This window comes from Crocuta crocuta, unplaced genomic scaffold (assembly GCF_008692635.1).
Source record: "Crocuta crocuta isolate KB4526 unplaced genomic scaffold, BGI_CrCroc_1.0 scaffold830, whole genome shotgun sequence".
In the NCBI taxonomy this organism is placed as follows: Eukaryota; Metazoa; Chordata; class Mammalia; order Carnivora; family Hyaenidae; genus Crocuta; species Crocuta crocuta.
In genome coordinates this window covers 1,464,142-1,477,157 of record NW_027531513.1, presented here as the reverse complement: position 1 = coordinate 1,477,157, position 13,016 = coordinate 1,464,142, and the positions used below count along the sequence as shown (strand labels likewise).

General features: G+C 40.3%; 1 protein-coding gene and 1 long non-coding RNA gene across 2 annotated transcripts in view; one reads left to right on the top strand and one right to left on the bottom strand.

Moving 5' to 3' along the window:
* Positions 1-13,016, bottom strand: part of SPTBN1 (spectrin beta, non-erythrocytic 1) — a 196,865-nt gene that overhangs the window by 128,812 nt on the left and 55,037 nt on the right. The gene's annotated exons all lie outside the window — the stretch shown is intronic.
* LOC144238556 (uncharacterized) lies at positions 10,111-11,242 on the top strand. Its single transcript, XR_013337153.1, has 3 exons — positions 10,111-10,260; positions 10,605-10,660; positions 11,191-11,242. It is a non-coding gene; the product is annotated as an uncharacterized LOC144238556 (long non-coding RNA).

The window sequence follows — 13,016 nt, the reverse complement described above, 5'->3', positions numbered from 1 at the left end:
CTGAAACTGAGATTTGAATGATTAACCTACTGAGCCACCCAAGTGTCTTGGGAGAGAGAGTCTTATGCTGTCTCCACATCAGTGTGGAGCATTATCCGGGGCTCATGAGTATCACAGCCTAAGCCGAAATCGAGTCAGACACTTAACAGACTGAGCCACCCAGAAGTCCCTATCTCTTACATTTTAATGTAAAATTCTTAAACACATAGAACTTACTTTCCAATGGGTATCACAGAAATTTAGGGACAAATTTTCCCCCAAATAAAGTGGGCTCTTCAGTCTGACAAGTAAAAGTACCTAACTGCATTTTCATTTACATGAAGCACTGCAGGAAATATGGAAAGAAGTATCACTCAGTCACTGTCTTCAAGGAATTAAGTGATTAGCTGGAGAGAGAATAAGCACACACATGAAACTAGTAAGATTCAGAGGATAGGGTAAAGAAATACAAAGGCCGAAGAAGTTTCCTGAAAAGGTGTGAACCAAGCAGGAGATGGTCCCATGGAGAACCTGGGGCTCAGGCTGACAACAGTGGAGAGGATTGGGTTTCCTGAAAACTTACAGGGTGATCCAAAAGGTAACATGTAATTCAGGCAGGGCCTGGAACCTGGCAAATTGCCCAGCATCTCTTTGATGCTGTTAAGATGCAATCACGTGGCTAGTAAGGCAATTTCACATACCCGCTCAAGAAATCCAAGGACTGTGCAGAAATTTAAACCTGTATGGCAAAATTTTATCAGCCTTAGCCAATAACATGTATTCATTACCCAATGAGGTCACTACCTTCAAGTTCTAAAAATTCACAGGTTTGTAGGAAAGATGTCAAAACTCAAGCTCAGCAAATTCCCTTGAAGATTAACCCAATGAAAATATGGAAGAAGTGTGGAAAAGGGGTATGTTTATCAACTAGAGAATGAGGAGGCTAAGATTTAGGATTTGGGGAAGCATCACAGCACTTTTATATAATCCTGTCACATTCACTGCTTGTTTTATACACATGCTCTAGTTCCCCAAATAGATTAAATGTGGGTAAGGAACATGCTAATATAGTGCTTACATTGTTATACTGTTAAAAAGTCTGGAATGGTGCCCTATTACTGGGCACCTGTCATACTCTAAGAACGGTGCTACTCTTTGAGGCCTCAAGAAGGTAGAATGGGTTAGAATATTTAGAAGTAACAAAACTGCCAAATTCACAAGTTAACAACTTAGGTGCAAATGAAGGCATCTTTTTTTTCTTTTTCTTTTTTTTATAGTTTTTATTTATTTTTGAAACAGAGACAGAGCATGAGCAGGGAAGGGGCAGAGAGAGAGGGAGACACAGAATCTGAAACAGGCTCCAGGCTCTGAGCTACCTGTACAGAGCCCGACGTGGGGCTCAAACCCACGAACTGGGAGATCATGACCTGAGCCGAAGTCGGATGCCTAACCGACTAAGCCGCCCAGGCACCCCTTAAGGCATCTTATTAGAGGCATATTCTAAAGACTGAAACACTGATGTACATTTCTCTTTTTTAACTTTATTTTTTCAAAGGTCTTAAAGGAAGCTGTACATTATTGGTTGCTTTTTTTTTTTTTCAAGGAAGGAATCAAACAACAGCAAATGTCACCCTGTCATTTCATAATAGCTTTATTTTTGAATCAATCTAGGGGTGCCTGGATGGCTCAGCTGCTTGGGCATCCGACTTCAGTTCAGGTCACAATCTCACCGTTCGTGAGTTCAAGCCCCACCTGGGACTCACTGCACACTGTAGATCCTCTGTCACTCTCTCTCTGCCCCTACACCCTCCCTCCAAAAAAAATAAAGAGAAAAAAATGTTTTAAAAAAAAAGATGACTGATCTATCTGAAAATGTGTTGTGAACATTTACCGTTACTTACAGTCATCTGCCCTGCACCCACCTTCCTTTCCAGGAACATTTCTGTATGATTCCAGGGAAAGCTGCCATGTTCTCACATCATCCACACCACACACCGCAGTTCACTGGTTTAGGAGTAGCCTCCTGACCAAAGCCTAGTAAATTAAAGCCTCCCTATCAAATACCCCCGACCCCATGTTTCCAACTAGAACTAGAATAATAGAGAGCGTGGTAGACAGCAAAGTCCAGGGGCAGACAGCAATCATATTTCAGTCACCTGAAAGACCACCTCTGAGGCCAGAAAGAGAAGATAAAAACAAGAGATGAAAAACCTTTATTTCTGTGGTTCTGGGGCCTGTCTATACACCCTGCCTTTCCCTCATATTGGCTCTTTAACCCTTCCCTTGATCATACAGAATGCCCCAGTATCTTTCCTCAAAAGTCCCCAAATAAAGTACCTTCCTCCACTACATCAATATTCTACATTGGCAATGCCAACCATAGCCTCTGTCAGCCAAATACCCTATGAGCTATGGAGGGGCAGGGCTGGTATGTTTTATACATATGGCTTCCTGCTCTTCACCAATGTTATAGATACTTCTTCTAAAGGTAATCATTTGTAAGTACCCTTATTGGTCGTTCTCAGATATAAAAAGATTGGGCCAATCAGAGCCCTATCTTCATATTCAACCTCATAGAGATTTGAACTAGAGGAAACTAGGATATTGAGTCATTTGACAAAGAGGTCAGAAGAGATGTAGAGCTGGAACTACAGTACACCAAAACCATGTGCGAATTGAGTTAGAAGGGAGCAGATACTATTACTATGCACAGGGCTCCAATGAACGAGGTACACAGCCCATGTGAAAGATGAAGAATGGCTCCAGCCCCACAGCAGCCTGGGTTGCTAATGGATTTCTAGGTCTGGGTAAGTCTGAAATTTGCTGTAACCCTCTCCCACTCCTCCCTTACTCTACCAAACATGTATCCTTTTTTATTCAGATAATTCAAGTGAATTTCTGTTCTAGACAACCAGAAAGAACTACCGAAAAATAATTTTGAATGCAGGATTTTTTTCAGAGAAGCCAAACAAACAGTAAACACAGACCAAAGGCTTGTTACCTTGTTACCCAGATCCCTCCCAGTGGATTACTATGTAATGGGATCGTGTTAAAACTGACAAATACATGGTTTAATAATCAAAACCATCTTCTTTAATCAACTTAGTATGAGAAATCGGAATGTAATTTAAGAGACTATTAACATCTACCCAGCACCAATCTCTGTACAAATCAGAAAACTAATATATTAAATTGAGTGGTATCACTGAAGACGGTGGTTACATAAAACCCTGGCTATCTGAACTGCAGTGCTAATGTGAAACCTACTTTTCAACACTTTCAGTTTTTTTCTTGTCACGTGACATGTTTTACTTTTAAAGTGTATAGGACTTTATGAATGTCCTGTATACAAATTATATTTTCTCTTTTCATCTTCCTCTGATGGTACTTACTCACAGGTCTACTTTGGTAGAAACTGGCAAAGGAGTTAAGACTGTGTAAGTAAACTTAATAAAGGCAACAGACATGACCCCATGAGACACTGAGCAATGAAATGAAGAAGTTCCTAAATGTCCAGGACTTTCAGTACCTACAACAGATCTGCCATCTGTTCCCAGGAACTGCCAGATAAAAAAGTATTATGATGTTGATAGCTTTCATAGAACTTTTCTGTCCTTTCTTGCTCATCTACCTCAATTACTTACACAATTACTTACATAAGAGAGCACAGGAAGAAACGAGGTACCGATATATGCCAGAGCATATGTACCTTGACAGTGTTTTGCTAAGGAAAAGAAACCCAGTCACAAAAGGCCACATATTGCCTGATTCCATTTATATGAAATTCCCAGAAGAGGCAAATCCACAGCCAGAAAGTAAGAGTAGCCTGGGGCTAGGAGGAGGTGAAAATGAGAAGTGACTTGCTAATACGTATGTTATTTCTTTCTGGGTGAGAAAACTATTCCGGAATTAGTGGTGATTACTGGACAGCTCTGTGAGTATATTAAAAACCACTAAAGTGTACACTTTACAGGGACAAGTTTTATGATATGTAATATGTAAATTATATCTCAATAAGGCTGATACTTAAGAGTGAGACAGAAGGCGACAGGGGCACATTTGCACAGAAAGCCAGGAAAAGCCTAGGAGAAGAGAAAAGGCTCAAGGTTTCCTCTTTTGCTGTCCCTAAAAGACAGGTTAAACTCCCCAAGTTCATTCACAAGTTAACCATAAAACTTAGGGGATTTCCTCATAGAAATGGTGACTGTGATGTTCTTTAAAAGTTAAGAGACTGAGTTAAGTATGTTGGTGGGGTGGGGAAAGGAGTTAAGGGAAAGGCTAAGAGCGCAGTAAGAGAGCAATAAAGGAGTGAGGACCAAGGGAGGTCCTCCACGGTGGCTGAGAAAGGAGAAGGTGTGCTCTAGAAGACAGGGACAGGAAAGGAAGAGAGAGTGGTGTGTGGTGGAGTGGCTGGTGTGGTGAAGGAGAGGACTGACAGGCTGGTGCTCTCCGTCAGGATCATTCACCTCAGCTACGAGGGGATGTCGGCACAGCGAAGGTGAGAACAGAATGGGAAGAGTGTAAGCAGCAGCAGGAACCCAAGCTGATTTCCAAAGTGGGGAGGGGTCATCCCCAGCGGTCAGAGGAAAAACAGAGAAAGGAAAACCTGAGGAACTGTCCCCAAAGAAGGAAACGATTCCGGCAATCCTACGGTGAGGAAACTACTGAAGCCATATGTACAGAGAAAATAAATGGAAGGTATAACCTGGAACTACACGTAATGACCTAAACAGACTTTCTCCTCAATACTTTTCACGAACCTCTTTGGTATGAAATGGCTCCTGCAGATTACGATTTCACAGATAATGGGTGGTATATTTACTGTACACTAGGGACCATACCTCTCTCTAAAATAATCCCAAATAATGCAAAATTTAGGGAAATGGCCTCAAGAGTGGATGAGGAAAATAATGGATAGCTATTAACTCCCTGTTAATCCTGACTATAAAAATCCATTCCATCATGCAGGAAGACTTTCCCGGTGGGCATAAAAGTGTTCTATCCGAATGGGCAGGTGGGTATGCACATAAGAAAAGCTCTCAATTAATTTTAGAGGAATGAGTCCAAGCTTTAGAAGCCAGAAGCTAACTTTCTGCTTTAATGGGAGGGGTCTCCAGGGATCTGCAGCCTGGCCTCTTCAGTTTTGCTGCAGTGGAAACCAAAGCAGCCATGCCGAAGTTGAAGCCTCAGTTCCTCTCCAAGTTCCAATGTTCTTCACATTACTTCATCCATCCTCTTAAAATGACTGGCTTTTTTTCCCCTCTTGTGATCACCCTTTGTCTCTAAATTGCTAGAGCAGTAATTGCCTATACTACCTTCCTGGCACTTGCATACTTATTTGGTTAATGTTTAATGTAAAAAGGTTTTGTCTTCCTTTTTTTTTTTTTAAATGTTTTATTTATTTCTAGGAGAGAGAGAGAGACAGCATGAGCAGGGGAGGATCAGAGAGAGAGGGAGTGACAGACTCTGAAACAGGCTCCAGGATCTGAGCTGGCAGTCAGCACAGAGCCCAACGCGGGGCTCGAACCCACGAACCGCGAGATCATGACCTAAGCGAAAGTCGGATGCTTAACCGACTAAGCCACCCAGGCGCCCCAAAGGTTTTGTCTTCCTACTGAGACAATTCTAGACTATGTTTTACAGATCTCTATATATTCAAGAGCAGGCTAGCTTTGCAATCTCACTAGAAAGAAGGTGAATATACATACATACGAAGATATATATACATTTTTGTTTTGTTTATTCATTTTGGCAGAGGCAGGTGATTATGAATTAACAGTCTAACTCTGGAAAGTTTCTAAAACCGGTCATATTCCAGAAGATCATAAAAAATATAAAGCCAATATCTAAACTATCTCATTAAAAACTCATGACTGTAGGTAGAAAAGACATTAAGACATCTCCCAAAAAAGGTGAACTTAGTACTCAAGGTTAAAGTAGGCTTTCCTCCATCTATGTGCAGGTCTATCTATTCTGGAACTAGGTAAACAATTTAAGTACATAACTTTAGCCTTAGCTTGAAATTTACACTCACGTGGGGGAAAGCATGGCAAGTTTTGCTCCAATTCTCAGTGTACAGAATCCAGCTCTTTTCCTCCTGAGAAAACCCTGTCCCTGAATTTTACTTTAATCTATAGCTGGAGATTTTTTTTAAGGATATACCTTTCAAGTTTCCTTACTAATTTTGATTAGCACTAGAAAGCTAATTTAGGCCTAGACAAATTGTCTGCCCTCCTGGAGATTACAGACTAAAAGGCCCCAACAGTGACAGTGGGGGCAGGCGGGCATGGGGGGAGGTGCTTAATCATCTCTGGGACCAGGAGGACCCACCCAGAAGGGGTGGGAGTGAGACTTGGGATTAGAGGAAGAATGTGCTCCCCCTGCCAGGAGACAGCACTATACTCAGTTTGAGAAGAACATTAAGGCTTCTTAGGTGTCAAGATGTCAACACATAACTGTGACCTACTTCCTGGGTGAAAGGGCAGACTGTATTTTAAAGAAGAGATAAAAATTGATTTTCACTTTGAGGGGAAGACTCAGACATAACAGGATATGAAAATTAAGTGAGTATACTTGGGCCATGTCCCAGTTAAGTGTTTCTCAAAAAGTGTATTGGATGCATTAAAAATGCAGATTACTGGTGCACCTGGATGGTGCAGTCGGCGAAGCATCCAACTTCAGCTCAGGTCATGATCTCAAGGTTCATGGGTTCGAGTCCCGCGTCCGGCTCTGTGCTGACAGCTAAGAGCCTGGAGCCTGTTTCGGATTCTGTGTTTCCCTCTTTCTCTGACCCTCCCCTGCTCATGTTGTCTCTCTCTCTCTCTTAGAAATAAATAAAACATTAAAGAAATGCAGATTACTGTGTTCCCTCCTCCAGTGGTGAATCTCCATTTGTGGGGGAACCTTAAATGTGCATTTTTAAGTAAGTGTGCTATTGAATCCTCTGTATCCAAAAACAGTGCTTGAGAGCAGTGCCAAACTTTCAGCTGAAACAGCAGAACGCAGATGTGGTAAAGGATCTATCTTGTTGCTACCTCACATCCACTTAGTAAAAGTTTAGTACCAGAAAGCACAAAAAAGAGAAGTATTCATTTTTACAACAATTCAACTGATGCGTTATTCCTGATCAGAATTTAAATTTACACTTAGCTAATGCCCAACTAATTACTGCTTTATAAATACACCCAAGACCAAATACCTGATGGGTATTTTAAAGCTCACATTTGTGTGGCTGGATCTATAAAGTTTTAACCAATAAGTGTCTATGTAAAGGCAGTCAAGTTGCACTGTCCAAATCGGTAGCCAATTGGCCACACGTGACTAATGACCATAAGAAACAGGGGTGGTAAAATACATACTGGATTTCAAAAACTTAGTAGAAAAAATGTAACTTATCTCGCTAACTTCTTATACTGACTGCACATTGATATGATAATATTTTAGATGATTTGATTAACCGAAAGATCTTACTTAGAAAGCTAAAAAATCACATGTGGCTAGGGGTGCCTGGTTAGCTCAGTTGGTTAAGCATATGACTTTGGCTCAGGTCATGATCTCAGGGTTTGTGAGTTCAAGCCCCACATCTGAGTTCAGATCCTCTGTCCCCTTTTTGCTCTGGACCTCTCCTGCGTGCACATGAGCGCTCTCTCTTTCTCTCTCAAAAAATAAATAAAAGCACTTAAAAAAAATCACATGTGGCTAGTTTTACATTCCTTTTGGACAATACTGCTTTAAATATTTAAAGCAAATCAGTGCTTTAGCTGATTAAATGCTCCACCAAAATTTTTGGTCAGTCAAATGCCTGTATTTAAAGGGAGTCTGGCCTGTACATATAGCCAATAATAATTTATATGCTCTATGGATGTAAGGTAAAAGATAAAATTAGTGGCCTTCAGCTCATTTTCCTGTGGCTATCAGCTGTCCTTGATTCCCCACTAACCATGTAAATTCAAGGTCAATTTCTTGTGCCAAGTCTCTTATGCATAATTTTAGCTCATAAATGTTGATGAGTGACAACTCCCAAGGGAATTTTGTTTCTAATTTCTGTCTTTTTTCTAAATACTCATTCATACATAGGCTTTTTCCTGCCACTTTTCTATGTCATGATTCTTTGTGGAAATAATTAAAACTTCTGAATGTGATATTAGACATTTATGCTTTGTTTTCCTTACTACAGATTAGTTCAGATTTTATGTCAGGAAAAAATTCAAATACAGGTAAGAAAAAAGGAAAGTCATTCAGAAATAAACACTATTTTGGTGTTTAATTTTTAAAATTCACTGTTTATGAGTGTAAATACAAAGATATTAATTCTAATTACTTTATCAATATTTTCAACCAAAATGTACTTATTAATGGGCTTTTCCTTGCCTCTTCCCCCTACTTTATGTTGATTCTACAAAATATAACCTGTAACCATACTTATCACTTGTAAAAAGAAACCATTTACATTTTACATTTCCTTATAAGATCAAAGATTTTGTTGTTTTTATTTCAAATAAAATGCTGCTTTGTAAAAAGTCCAGCTTATTCTGAATCACTCTCTTCATTACCACATGTTCCACACTACTGGGGCAATTTGGTCAGAGGTCAGGAATGTGGGAATGCCATCATGCGATGCAGGAAATCATTTACAGAATACATAAAAGTCACTTCGCAGCACTCTGCCTTAAGGCTGAATCGGCATGGCATGATCTCTGCTATGCAACACGATGCACCAATGCTCTTCTCATCTTCTTTCTAAATTATAAACGGGAGCAACAATTTAGGCATAAGTATGAATCTCCCCATCCTCGTACATATAAAATTTGTGAACATGTGGCAAGAGTCAATATTAATTCTAACTACTTTCTAAAACATTCCTAAGTCTTGACATTTTAATTTTTTTTAATGTTTATTATTTATTTTTGAGAGAGACGGAGAGTGAGTGGGGAGAAAGAGGGAGACACAGAATCTGAAGCAGGCTCCAGGCTCTGAGCTGTCAGCATGGAGCCCATTGCGAGGCTCAAATGCACAAACTCTGAGATCATAACCCAAGCCGAAGTCGACTGCTTAACTGACTGAGCCACCCAGGTGCCCCAGTCTTGACATTTTATAAAATAACAATTCATGAAGTCCCCTCTCCACCCTACTGGTGTGGGGGGAAAATTTCAGATGAAGCTTTTCTCTACTGTAAGAAAGAGCTGCTGTTTTCAACCTCACCAGGAGATTCTCTAGGTAGATTATGAAGACAGCAGAGCTCAGTTCCCTATGTTTCCACTAGTGTTTTCCTCTGATGTTTCAGATAGCAAAGAACGGGAGGGGGTGCTGAGTGACTGAGAGATGAATCAGACTAATTTTCAAGCAAAAAAGTCTAAGGAGAATGGAAAGATTCAAAGCTCCCTGCACAATGGAAGTGACCCAACTCCAGATCCTTTCATCTTTGCAATGATAAACTGGCATTTGACAGTGACTGCAGGCCTGAATCCTACATTTTAAAAACATGGCCATGTTCTACACCGTACCAGGGAACCATCTCCCCTATGAAATATCTCACTGCGTCTGATACACTGACATGAGCTGCATGTCCCAGAATATGATTCAATTCTGACACTAGCTGCCTGGAGTCAGTGCTGAATCCCCAGCTGAAGGGATCTGTCCTACAAGACTGCCTCCCATTCAGATGCCAGTCACAGGTCCGAGACCACCATATATCTGACTTAACAGCATAATAAGTTCATCGGTTCCCATGAACACACCCCTCGGTTTCAAAAATTTACTAGGACAACTCACACAATTCCAGAAAATAATTATTTTGCTGATTTATTATAAAGGATACAACTGAGAAACAGCCAAATGGANGGCAGAACTTCCACAGCCTCTCAGGACACACCACCCTTCCAATACACTGATGTGTTCCCCAACCCAGAAGCTCTCCAAATCCTGTCATTTAGAAGTTTTTATGAAGGTCTCAATATGTAGACATGAAAATTAAATCATCAGCTGCTGAGATTAAACTCAATCTCCACACCCCTCTCTTTCCTGGAGGTTGGGGGATGGGGCTGAAAGTTCCCACCTTCTCATTATTTGGTCATTCCAGTGACCAGTCCCATCCTAACACTATCTAAAGGTTTCACCCTAAGTCATCTCCACTAGCATAAATCCAGGTGTGAGAAACAAGGCTTTTTATGAATAACAAAAGACAGCAAATTCCAAGGGTTTTAGGAGTTCTGTGTCAGGAACTGAGGGCAAAAATAAAATTTTTTATTATACCACAAAGTTAAAAGCAAGAAGAGGATGAAGGCAAGTAAAACTGAAATTAAGAATGGTTTTTACAACTCACGGGAAGAAAAAAACCCACATATATATCATATACATAATATACATTACTTATATGTAAAATATACAATATATATTACATATACAGAAGCCTAATAATAGAAAAGATCTGTAAACTGGGTAAAAACTAGTTGCAAGTAGTCTGCCTTACCTTATTTCCTCAGAGACACAAATATTTAAAAGCCACTTAGTAAAGGACACAATCCAAGGTGGTTGTTACATTATCAATACAAGATGCACTATCAATATAGTACACTAAAAGATAAATTCCTGCAGTAATGTCTTTTGTATATCACCTCAAAATTCAGACTGAAGTCTACAGAAGACTCAACATGTAGAGCACTGAAGAGGGACAGGAAACTTGGTATGTACATTTCTACTCACATTTCTACTGCTCTAACCAAGATTTCCCACTTTAGAATGTGCATCTGTAACAGAAACCCTACAACAGCACTCCCTCATGCTGGCTCTATCACTATACTACTTCCCAATAATGAACAGAAGATATTTCTCTCTTCTCAAAATGAGATGCCAGACTTCCACAGCACTCCCACATTTAAGCATGTCTTTAAGATAACTCTGTTGAGTCTGAGACTTTAACTCTTACTAGACTTTAGCTAGGACTAGAAGAAATAGTCTCAGACACCCAAGGAAATAGACCAGACAAACATCAATACTCTACACCAGTCTTGAAATGTGATTCCCAGACCAGCCACATCAGCATCACCTGTTAGAAATGCAGGGATTATCAAGCCCTTTCCCAGACTTACTGAATCAGAAACTCTGGGGGTCAGCCCAGCAATGGACAAGATGACCAGGTGACTCTGATGCATGCTCACATTCTAGAATCACTGTTACAGACAATGTGGACTGTTCTGTTACTCTTTTTTTCAGCATGTAAGATTTCTTAAGAGAGTTCAGAGATTTTTCTGTCCCACAGAGCGGGAAGTCAGATAACAAGAAAATCTCCTTCAATACACAGATGATTTTCCTGATTATTTTCTGGATTCACTGAATGCATTTTTTTTTTTAAATAAACATCATTTAACCTGGAGGCAACATGTTTTCTTTTCAATAACTTGTCATGGTTACTCATGGCTTCTTCTAGACCACAAGATGCATTCCTGAGCCTTTTAAAATCTTTTTAAAAACATGTTTGAATTACTCATTATCAGTGCCCTATACCAATATGCTTTGAATCTTTCTGTATTTTACTGAACATAGAAAAACAGTAAAGTATACACTTTGGAGCCAGTCTGCCTTAGCCACTTATCAGCAGTGTGAGCTTGGGCAAGCTGGTTTAATCTCTCCATGCCTCAGTTTCCTCATCAATATACACTGTAAATAATAATAATGTCCCTCGTATATGGTTGTTATAGGATTAACTGTTAATATATACAATGCATTTAGAACAATTGCCCGTACCCAGTAAACACCAGGTTAAGTGCTTACTATTATTATCATTAACTATAGGAGTTCAGGGACCCAGATAAGATGGAAGGAAAGCCACCCTAGGAAGTTTAAGGACAAGTGAGCAATACTAAGGACAGCTGGAGATATCCTCTAGAACTGCAGGAAAGACCAGATGCAAAGAGCAAAGAACTGATCTATAGTTGCAAATATGTATTTTTCTTTTTTTTAATGTTTATTTATTTTTGAGAGAGAGAGGGAGACAGAGTGGGAGCAGGGGAGGGGCAGAGAGAGAGAAGGAGATACAGAATCCGAAGGAGGCTCCTGGCTCTGAGCTGTCAGCACAGAGCCCGATGCGGGCTTGAACTCATGATCTGTGAGATCATGACCTGAGCCCAGGCCAGATGTTTAACTGACTGAGTCACCCAGGCGCCCCCATATTATTATTCTTAAAAGGGAGATGCTACATAGTAGCCTTGAACTAGAAAATAAATGACTCCTTATCAAAGGTAACTGTCCACCAAAATCATAGTGGTCTAAAGGCTTAAATGATGATTCAAGAAAAATTAGTAAGAGATTAAAGTACAAATCAATCCACTAGCACAAGCCAGCATCAAGGTTCTCATAAGGTTCCATGTTAATGAATAAGCTAGAAAATAAAGCTTCAATTCTAGAGTGACTATCTGGTTAATCATTGATTTATGCCCTTAGTCAGGCAAGCTCAAGAAAGATCATTAAATCACCACCACTCAAGAGACTAATTATCCTAAGGCAACTGAAAAACTTTCCTATAGCATTTAGTTAGCTGTATCCCCAGCATCCATTTCCCTTCTCCTCCTTCCTCTTACATTACAAATTTTCTAGCCAAGCTGCTCTGATGGGACTGACCCCCTCCACCTCACCCCACAACCCCCACACCAGAAGTACATCCTGATTAGCTGATGTCAGTCAGTGTATCCTCTTCTCTGATTCCACAGGGAGTGAGATTCTAAGGGAGGCCCACAGTCCAATCATGATCGATCAGGTCAGTGAGACTGATCCTAGGACATGGTAGAAGTACTGGGGCAGCAGAGGCGCTCTTTCCTCCTGGATGTCCCCTTACAGACAGATTTGGGAACTGGGACAGCCATCTGGGAACTACAAGGCCACAAAGTATGGAGAAAGAAACTGGGTCCTGGGCAATCCATTTACACCCAGAAGTAAGTCTTGTTTAAAAGCCAAATTTGTCTTCTATGTGATCAATACATCTCTTTATCATTTAAACCACTTTGGGTTAGGTTTCCTTTTGCTTGCAATCAAGAGAACTCTAA